General features: G+C 38.2%; 1 pseudogene; it reads left to right on the top strand.

Moving 5' to 3' along the window:
* Positions 1-6,701: 6,701 nt before the first annotated feature.
* On the top strand, positions 6,702-6,801 carry LOC113325574 (annotated as a pseudogene).
* The last annotated feature ends 2,668 nt before the right edge of the window (positions 6,802-9,469 follow it).

The raw sequence follows: 9,469 nt of genomic DNA, 5'->3' as shown, positions 1-9,469 counted from the left end.
TTCCAAACACGTGCAAACTCCTCTGCTGCTCGCGCAATTCCCGTGATAACCTCTTCCGAGAATAAACTCCCCTATTTTCTTCTCGCGAGTTATCTAACCAAATTTAGTCGATCAAATCACTCATGATAGTTTTGTTGGGACATATCACAACTACCCAACAAATTTCAGCCCCTTTAATCTACCCAGAACTCCTTCAAACTTTGATCGAAAATTACACAGTTATGTTCTTCATTTTCCCGCCAAAATGAAATTCAAAAGAAGAAGATGGGTGCTAAGGATGAATCTGGGTGCTGAGGATGATTTTGGGCTACACATAACCTTGGGTGCCCCTTATCCGAATCTGAGGTCCGTATAGTAAATGTCCTCCAGGGGTCCAAATAGCACTTTTTGAGCAACTTTTTCCACACAAGTGAATTTCTCCAAAAAAAACCTACACAAACATAAAAACACCATAATAAGTACAAAATCAAGCACTAGCAATAGAGACACTGAGGACAATTCAGACACAAAAATGTGTCTATCAAATACCCCCCAAACCTATTATTTGCTAGTCCTCGAGAAAAACTAATAAAAATAAAAGCCTAACTCACTAGGTGGCCCTAGTGACTGAGATATAGTCTCGAGAGGGTTTACCAGAGGTGTACCCACAAAACCATGACTTCTAATTGGTCACTAGTATTCAAAGAGCTATGAGGACAGACAGATTCTCAACCTATCTCCAACTAACTAGAGTGCCAGAGAAATTAAAGGTGCCAGCTCTAAAGCTGAACAAAGAATAGGGGAGACACATCCACAACACTGCTAGATAAAGAGATATCCGCTACACATCTAGATAAACATTGTAAGATGCGTCCTCTTTACAGCTGGATAAGATTAGGAGAGAGATAAAAATGAGAGGGACATCTACTACACAGCTGGACTAATTACGTGTGATGAGTTGAACTAGTGCTATAAAGATCTTGTGCCAGATGGAAACCGGACTAACAAAGTAATCAATATGCATCTCTCCTCGACTCTCTCATAGTGCTCAGTAGAAACAACGTCTTCTTTGGTCTTCAAATGTTGAATATAAACTCTCGAACATCGTATAACCTTGACAATTAATTCTTCTCTTCGATTTCTTGCTTGAAACTTCCTTATAGATTTCTACTTCCCTATGGCCTTATTAAACAAAATTTAAATGTACTTTTTTTTTTTGGAAACAAAAATAACAAGACAACAATTTACATGGCCATTAGAGAAGGACTTTAGAACTTGGATCTTCACAACTTGTAATGTCTTGGTATCATGAACTTCAACAACGTATATCATTTGATTTTCTTTGCCCTTGTAACTCAATCTTCAACTTTGATTTTTTGAGTTATTCTTTTCTATTGTTGCTTCTAAACCTTAAACGTCTTCAACTTTCTTCATAGATTTTTATCTCGCTCCGCTTGTTGATGATGATAAGTTTATACTAAGAGAGAGTCGTAATCCAGTAACTAAGACTACATTGTGAGGTTGCTTTGTATTTATGGCATTTCCTTCTGACCTACTTGCCTTTCCATCATGGATGGTTAGGTCCATCACGGTTACCCTCTAAAATGAACAAGTTCTCTTCTGAATGTCAAAGATCTCAATGTCTTTTTCTCTAATGTCTCAGAAGAATGTTATCCCTAGCAATTCCAATTTCCATATTTTCGGTGAGAGACCGTATGTAAACTTAGCTAACCGGATATTATGTGACGCTAGAAGTTTCAAAAATGCAACTAAAAAGTTCTTCCCCACCCCCAAACTTAAATCTAACATTGTCCTCAATGTTTCTAATGAAATAGCAGCACCAAAAGTAAAATAACACGAGGAGAAGTTGGAAAGATAGTACCTGGGTGAAGAGAGAAATCAAAAACTAATATACAACATACAATCGCCTCGATGGTCAATCAAGGGTAAACAGGGTCCTCCAGAGGGACCTCCTCAAAATCACCTATAGGAAAGGGCTCTAAAAAGGGTTTCAATCTTTAACCGTTAACCTTCGAAGAACTACTACCATCTGGTGTCTCAATCTCAACAGCTCCATGAGGAAAGATAGTGCGAACAATAAAAGGTCTCGTCCACCGAGAACATAACTTCCCAGGAAAAAGATGCAAGCGGGTATCATGCAGAATAACTTTTTGACCTGGAGAAAATGACCTTATTAAAATATTCTTATCATGCACAAGTTTCATTTTGTTCTTATACTCCTTAGCACTAACGTATGCATCTCTACGAATCTCTTCTAACTCATTGAGCTGGAGTTTCCTATGGGCTCCTGCCTTGTATAGTAAAAAATTTAGCTGCTTAACATCCCAATATGCTCTATGTTCTAAATCAACAGGTAAGTGACATGCCTTTCCATACACAAGTCGATAAGGTGACATTCCAATGGGGGTTTTAAACGCAGTACGGTAAGCCCATAAGGCATCAGTAAGCCTAGACGACCAGTCTTTCCGATTTAGATTAACTGTTTTCTCTAATATACGCTTTATCTACCTACTGGAAATATCTACTTGACCACTAGTCTGTGGATGATACGGGGTAGCTACCTTATGTGTAATACCGTATTTCTTCATCAAAAGCCTAAAAGGTCCATTACAAAAGTGAGACCCTCCATCACTAATTATAGCTCGCGGTGTACCAAAACGTGTAAGTATATTATCTTTCAAGAACTCAATCACAACCCTATGGTCATTAGTCTTACACGCAACCGCCTCAATCCACTTAGAGGCATAGTCTACAGCGACAAGGATGTACAAGTTACCAAAAGAATTAGGAAACAGACCCATAAAGTCAATACCCCACACATCAAAGACCTCAACAACTAAAATAGGGTTCAAGGGCATCATGTTCCTACAGGAAATGGTTCCTAATTTCTGGCAACGTTCACAAGTAACACAATAACTGTGGGAGTCTTTAAAAAACGAAATCCAGTAGAATCCACACTGCAATATCTTAGCAGCAGTCTTCTTAGCACTAAAATGACCCCCACAAGCATGATCATGACAAAAGAAAATAATATTGGACTGGTCACTCTCAGGTATACATCTCCTTATAATCTGGTCGGGACAATACTTAAATAAATAAGGATCATCCCAAAAGAAGTGCTTAACCTCGGCTAAACACCTAAAACGATCTTGTTTACCCCAATGATGGGGCATTCGACCAGTAACCAGATAATTCACTATATTCGCATACCAAGGTAATTGGGTAACAAAGAACAGTTGTTCATCAGGAAAGCTATCCCTTATAAGAAGGGAATCGTCAGGGGAATCAACAACTAGCCTAGACAAGTGGTCTGCTACTACATTTTCGGCACCCTTTTTGTCTCTAATGTATGGAGAAAACTCTTGCAACAAAAGGATCAACCTATTCAATCTAGGTTTCATATCCTTTTTAGACAGAAAATATTTTAAAGCAGCATGATCAGTATATATTACGATCTTAGAACCTAAGATATATGGTCTAAACTTGTCTAAGGAAAACACAATGGCTAATAGTTCCTTCTCGGTAGTGGTATAGTTCAACTAGGCATCATTCATAGTTTTGCTAGCATAGTAAATCACATGAAGTAATTTGTTTTCTCGCTGACCTAGCACAACACTAATAGCACAATCTGAAGCATCACACATGATCTCAAAGGGTAAGTTCCAGTTGGGTGCCTGGACTATGGGGGCGGTAGTGAGTAAATTCTTAAGCTTCTCAAAATCCTCTAAACAAGCATCAGGACAAACTTAACGTCTTTTGCAAGCAAATTGTAAAGAGGTCTAGAAATCAAGCTAAAATCCTTAATGAATCGACGATAAAAACCTGCATGCCCTAAGAATGAACTAATATCTCTTACGGTTTTTGGGACCTGTAAAGTTTTAATAAGGTCAACTTTGTCTCTATCTACCTCTATACCCTTTGAAGATACGATATGCCCTAGAACAATTCCCGAACGAACCATGAAGTGACATTTTTCCCAATTAAGTACTAAAATCTTTTCCTTACACCTAGTCAAAACTAATGACAAATGATGCAAGCACTCATCGAAAGACGAACCAAACACTGAAAAATCATCCATAAAGACCTCTAAGAACCGTTCTACCATGTTAGAAAATATGCTCAACATACAACGCTGAAAGGTCACAGGGGCATTACATAGCCCGAAAGGCATGCGTCTATACGCAAAGGTACCAAAGGGACAGGTAAAAGTGGTTTTCTCTTGGTCTTCTAGGGAAATAACAACATGATTATAACCGCAGTATCCATCTAAAAAGCAATAATGGCTACATCTAGCTAATCTCTCTAGCATTTGGTCGATGAAGGAAAGGGGAAAGTGGTCCTTCCTAGTGACCTTGTTCAATTTTCTATAGTCAATACAGACATGCCAACCCGTGGTCACCCGGGTTGGGATTAACTCATTATTCTCATTCTGGACTACAGTAATACCAGATTTCTTGGGAACAACCTGAACGGGGCTGACCCACTTACTGTCTGAAATAGGGTAGACAATGCCTGCATCTAACAGCTTAAGAACCTTGGTTCGAACTACTTCTTTCATATTAGGGTTCAGTCGACGTTGCATCTCCCTAGAAGGTTTGGTGTTACTCTCTAAATAGATATGATGCATACAAACAGTAGGACTTATACCCTTAATGTCTGCTACGGTCCACCCTAACGCTTCCTTGTTGTTCTGAAGGACGGTTACTAGCCTACTTTCCTGATAACTATCCAAGTCAGATGCTACAATCACAAGTAAAGTCTCAGACGGGTCTAAAAACACATATTTCAGGGTATCTGGTAATGTTTTTAGGTCCAACTTAGGAGGCTCTTCTAACGAAGGAACTAGGGTAGACTTAGAAACTGGTATTGGTTCGAACTTAGGTTTCCATCCATTATTAGTGTCTAACAAAGGGGTCGAGTCTAACAAAGCATTCACCTCATTAATCACATTATCATCATCAAAATCAATCCCAAAGTGAGCTAGGCATTTCTCTAATGGATCTTCTAAGAAAGTGTTTGGTAATGACTCCTCGACTAATGTTCCTATCATGTTCACCTCTTTTATGTTCGAGTTATCTAGTTCAGAGGGTAGCTTAATAATATTAAAAATGTTCAGCTCAATAGTCATATTACCAAAAGACAAATTCATAATACCATTTTGACAGTTGATGATCGCATTGGATGTAGCTAAAAACGGGCGACCTAAAATCACTGGTATCTGGTTCTCTGGGTCAGGGACAGGTTGGGTATCTAGGATAACAAAATCCACAGGATATATAAACTTGTCGACCTCTATAAGAACATCCTCAATCACACCACGAGGAATTTTAACGGACCTATCAGCTAACTGAAGTGTCATCTGGGTAGGTTTCATCTCACCAAGTCCTAGCTTAAGGTACACATGGTATGACAGTAAGTTCACACTGGCTCCTAAGTCAAGCAAAGCCTTCTCGACACGGTATTTACCTATTGTGCAAGAAATAGTAGGGGACCCTGGGTATTTAGGAGTAGTGGTATTCTGAATAATAGAACTCACATGACTAGATAGGAACGCTTTCTTCTGGACACTAAGTTTTCGCTTTCGCGTACACATATCCTTAAGAAACTTGGCATAAGCGGGAATCTGCTTAATCACATCTAATAATGGAAGGTTGATAGTTACCTACTTAAAAACCTCCAATATATCATTAAAGTTGGACTCCCTCTTAGTTGGAACTAGCAGCTATGGGAATAGGGCTCTAGGAACAAAATCGGGCTCAATATGACTCTCATTGGTCTCTTTAGAGACTCTATCAGTCTCCTCAGTTTCTGGTTCAGAAGGGTGAACTACAACATGTTCACTATCAGGCATGGAAACCTTGTCTATCACTCTAACACTCCTAAGGGTTTTAAAAGCATTTACATGTTCGGATGGTATTTCGCCTATTTCATTAATTCCTCTAGGGTTGGGTTTGACTAGGAAACTTACCTCTTTCTCTTAAAGACTCATTTATCTGACTAACCTGGGTTTTCAACTCGGAAATAGCCTGAGAGTTAGCCTGACCTATTCTCTTATTTTCTTCTAACCCTTGAGCGACAGATTGCTGAAAATGCACAGTGTTACGAGTTAACAAAGCAAGAGACTCTTCTAAACTCATAATCTTCTTATCCGAAGGGTTCTGAAACTGTGCCAGAGCTGAAGGATTCTTAGTATAGCCAAAACCTGGGGGAACCTGAGAGTTACTAGACTGACCTTGATTCTGGCCCTTAGACCAAGAAAGGTTGGGATGGTTTCTCCAGCCAGGGTTATAGGTTTCTGAATATGGGTCAATCTTCTGACGGTTATCGAATCTAGTGTTGTTATAAAGAGCATTGGCTTGCTCCTCAACAGTATGGTCTTCCCAAGAAGGCTCTATTCTACCGTTATTACCACTAGAATGACCTAATTCTAAGGCTTCTAACCTTTTGGTTATGGCTGCTATTTTAACATCTGACTCATAAGATCCTTCTACCCTATTGTCATTTCCTCTATTTAGAAGAATTGTTTCTGGGGTTCCCTACTATTTTCCCATTGTTGGGTCTTATCGGTGATTTCATTCAAAAATGTCATCGCCTCATCAACAGTTTTATTCTCAAACCCACCTGTGCATAAAGACTCAACCATGGTTGTTGTTGAATAATCTAAACCCTTGTAGAGGATATGAACTAACCTAACCATCTCTAAACCATGATGAGGACATTGAGATATTAAGTCATTGAACCTCTCTAAATACCTATATAAATATTCTCCCTCTTGTTGAGCAAAAGTACAGATTTGTGTCCTAATAGACGATGTTTTGTGCCTTGGGAAAAACTTCTGTATAAAGGCAGATGTAAGTTGGTCATAGGTTTCAATTGACTCAGAATCCAAACTATACAGCCAAGATTTGGCTTTATCTTTTAAGGAAAAGGGGAATAACCTAAGTTTCAACGCATCATCACTAAGGTTTTTAATTTTCAGAGTACTACAAACTTCCTCAAATTCCCTAACATGAAAATAGGAGTTCTCATTATCTTTTCCTAAAAAGATTGGGAGCATCTGTAAAGTCCCAGGTTTGAGTTCATAATTTGCCTCGGTTTCAGCTAACTTGATACAAGACGGACGAGAGGTCCTAGTTGGGTTTAATAAAGCTTTCAAAGTTGCCATTTCTGGCACTACCAAAGGACTAGGAGTACTTTATTCACTAATTGTCAAGTTTTCAAAGCTGAAATTTCCAAAAACATGGCTCTCAAAAGAAGAATCTTCGAGCTCCCCGCCTTCACAAGAAGAACTACTAGGTTTATCACTAATCAAACGACCTAGAGTGTTTTTTTTCCAAGCCCGCTCTTTAATAACCTTGGGCATACACTAGAAAAACAAAAGAAAAATAAAGAAATCCTAAAAGGAATGGAAGTTTTATGCAAACACAAACAAGGCTGACTCCACCACAGCAAACCTACTGATTTCTAGCAAACAAAAAGCATGATGGCTCCACTTAGATTGTTTCTAGACCAGCTTATAATCCTTCGAAAGGAAATTCGTTACAATTTAAGCAAACCCCTCTGGAATCAATCCGAGTTTAAGTAAGTTGAATCGAGACGAGGGAATCTCAGTGGATCTTTGATACCCAAGGCCTCACCGGCGTTACAAGGCGGCGTATTTAACTCACAGAAACCATCATGAACTTTTGAAGCATGCTTAAAAGAGTAACCAATATTTTTCGAATGACTTTCCTATTAAGATCATTACCCTATAGTTCTCGTTCTAGTCAACTTTTAGGCTTAGGTTCGCGTTTGGTTTCGTTTTCCTAAGGCGGGCAAGAAGGGAACGGTGATGAAATCCGAACCCTTATCTTGTATGGCCAGTCCTTGCCCTTTACTAGGAAATTAAAGCAGCCATTTTCAAATCCTCAGCATATATGCAAAGAAAGGAATACAGTAAATCGCTGACAGGGGATTCACGAGTGTTTCGACAAACTTACCTCCCGTACCAGACGGGGGATGAACCGCTGAAGTCGACTCGGCCAAGACTCCTATGTCATGTACGAACCCGGGGGGCCGAGGCGATATCGTAATCGCCGTCCTTCTCTGCAAACAGTTTATATTTAAACCACCCTTCCGTAGGGTTTTAAAAAAATAAAGTCCCAAAGTCCACAGTCCAAAGTCCAAAAATAAAGTGCAAAAGAAAAAGATAATCTAAAAAAAAAATCTCTCTCTTTCTTTTTTTTTAATTAATTTTTATTCTTCTTTTCTTACACTCCCTTCGCTTTGCTTTTACTCCAAATCTTTAAGTATTCACCAAAAACTTTGGCAAATTTTTCTTTCGCTCCAAACTCCAAAATCTGTAAGGAAAAGAAAAAAAATCCAAAAACGTAAAGAAGAACAAATAAAATAAAAATGAAAAACAAATAAAAACCTAAAACAAAAAAATTCTAAAAACTCTAGCCTAAAGACAAGTCTGCGTCGGCGATGCCAAAAATTGATATGGTTTCAAGTTGTTGTTGTAGTAGTAATAGGTTCGTTGAGACTTGTGAAAGCAAAAGATTTTAGATTTAATGAAATTTAAAAACAAATAAAACTTAATTCAAGATTATAAGGAATAACCAAGACACTGATTCCACTATCATACATGAATAAATTATGGCAAATAATCTAAAACTCTGATTATATTTTAAGTCCCTTAATTCTTATTTCACAAATAATCAGGCAAATTCTCAAATATCAATTGTATTCCCTAAGCATAGATTATCAATTGACTAAACAAAGTATAACCTATCAGATTGAATCACAACTAATTAAGAAAATTATGCAAACAATTTAAAACTCCGCAAAAGCAGTGATTGAGTGAATTATAAATTATAAATTAGAGAAAATAAAATAGTTACCAATTTTTCATGCGTAAATAGCTTTCTCATTGCCTTGGTTGTGGGAGATTTAGCTCATTATCATGTTGGAAACACGCTCAAAAGTTGATTTAATTGCTCAAATGGTGTTTACAAATGATGAAAAGGGAGAAATAATTCAAAACCGGGTTTGTAACGCTTATAATTGTTGCAAACCAAAGAACGATAAAACAGTACTGTCGCTGATTCTGTAGCTCTCGACCCACGCCTGTGTGTCATTTCCACTGTTGAGAAACGACTGTTGTTGCGCGCCTTATGTTCTTGGTGTTCTCCACAACAGCAGAAATGGTGATTCTTCTGCAACTCGACTTTCACAGCTCTGTAATCTCCCAAACTCTCCGTAAACCTTCTATGATATCCCAGCACCTATTTATAACCCAGCAAAAACAAAATCTCACGTAATAACTTCATATAATTCTCCATTATTCTTCACGGCCAGTTTAGGAAATAATTCAGATTTTTGATCTCTACACGTGTTCTGAAGCTTCCAAATTGCCATATATAACTCCTTCACACTCCAAATAGTTGTTAGGGTATTCCAAACACGTGCAAACTCCTCTGTTGCTCGC

The sequence above is a fragment of the Papaver somniferum genome, chromosome 11 (assembly GCF_003573695.1).
Source record: "Papaver somniferum cultivar HN1 chromosome 11, ASM357369v1, whole genome shotgun sequence".
In the NCBI taxonomy this organism is placed as follows: Eukaryota; Viridiplantae; Streptophyta; class Magnoliopsida; order Ranunculales; family Papaveraceae; genus Papaver; species Papaver somniferum.
The sequence above is the reverse complement of the archived record's forward strand: the minus strand, read 5'-3'. Positions and strand labels throughout refer to the sequence as shown.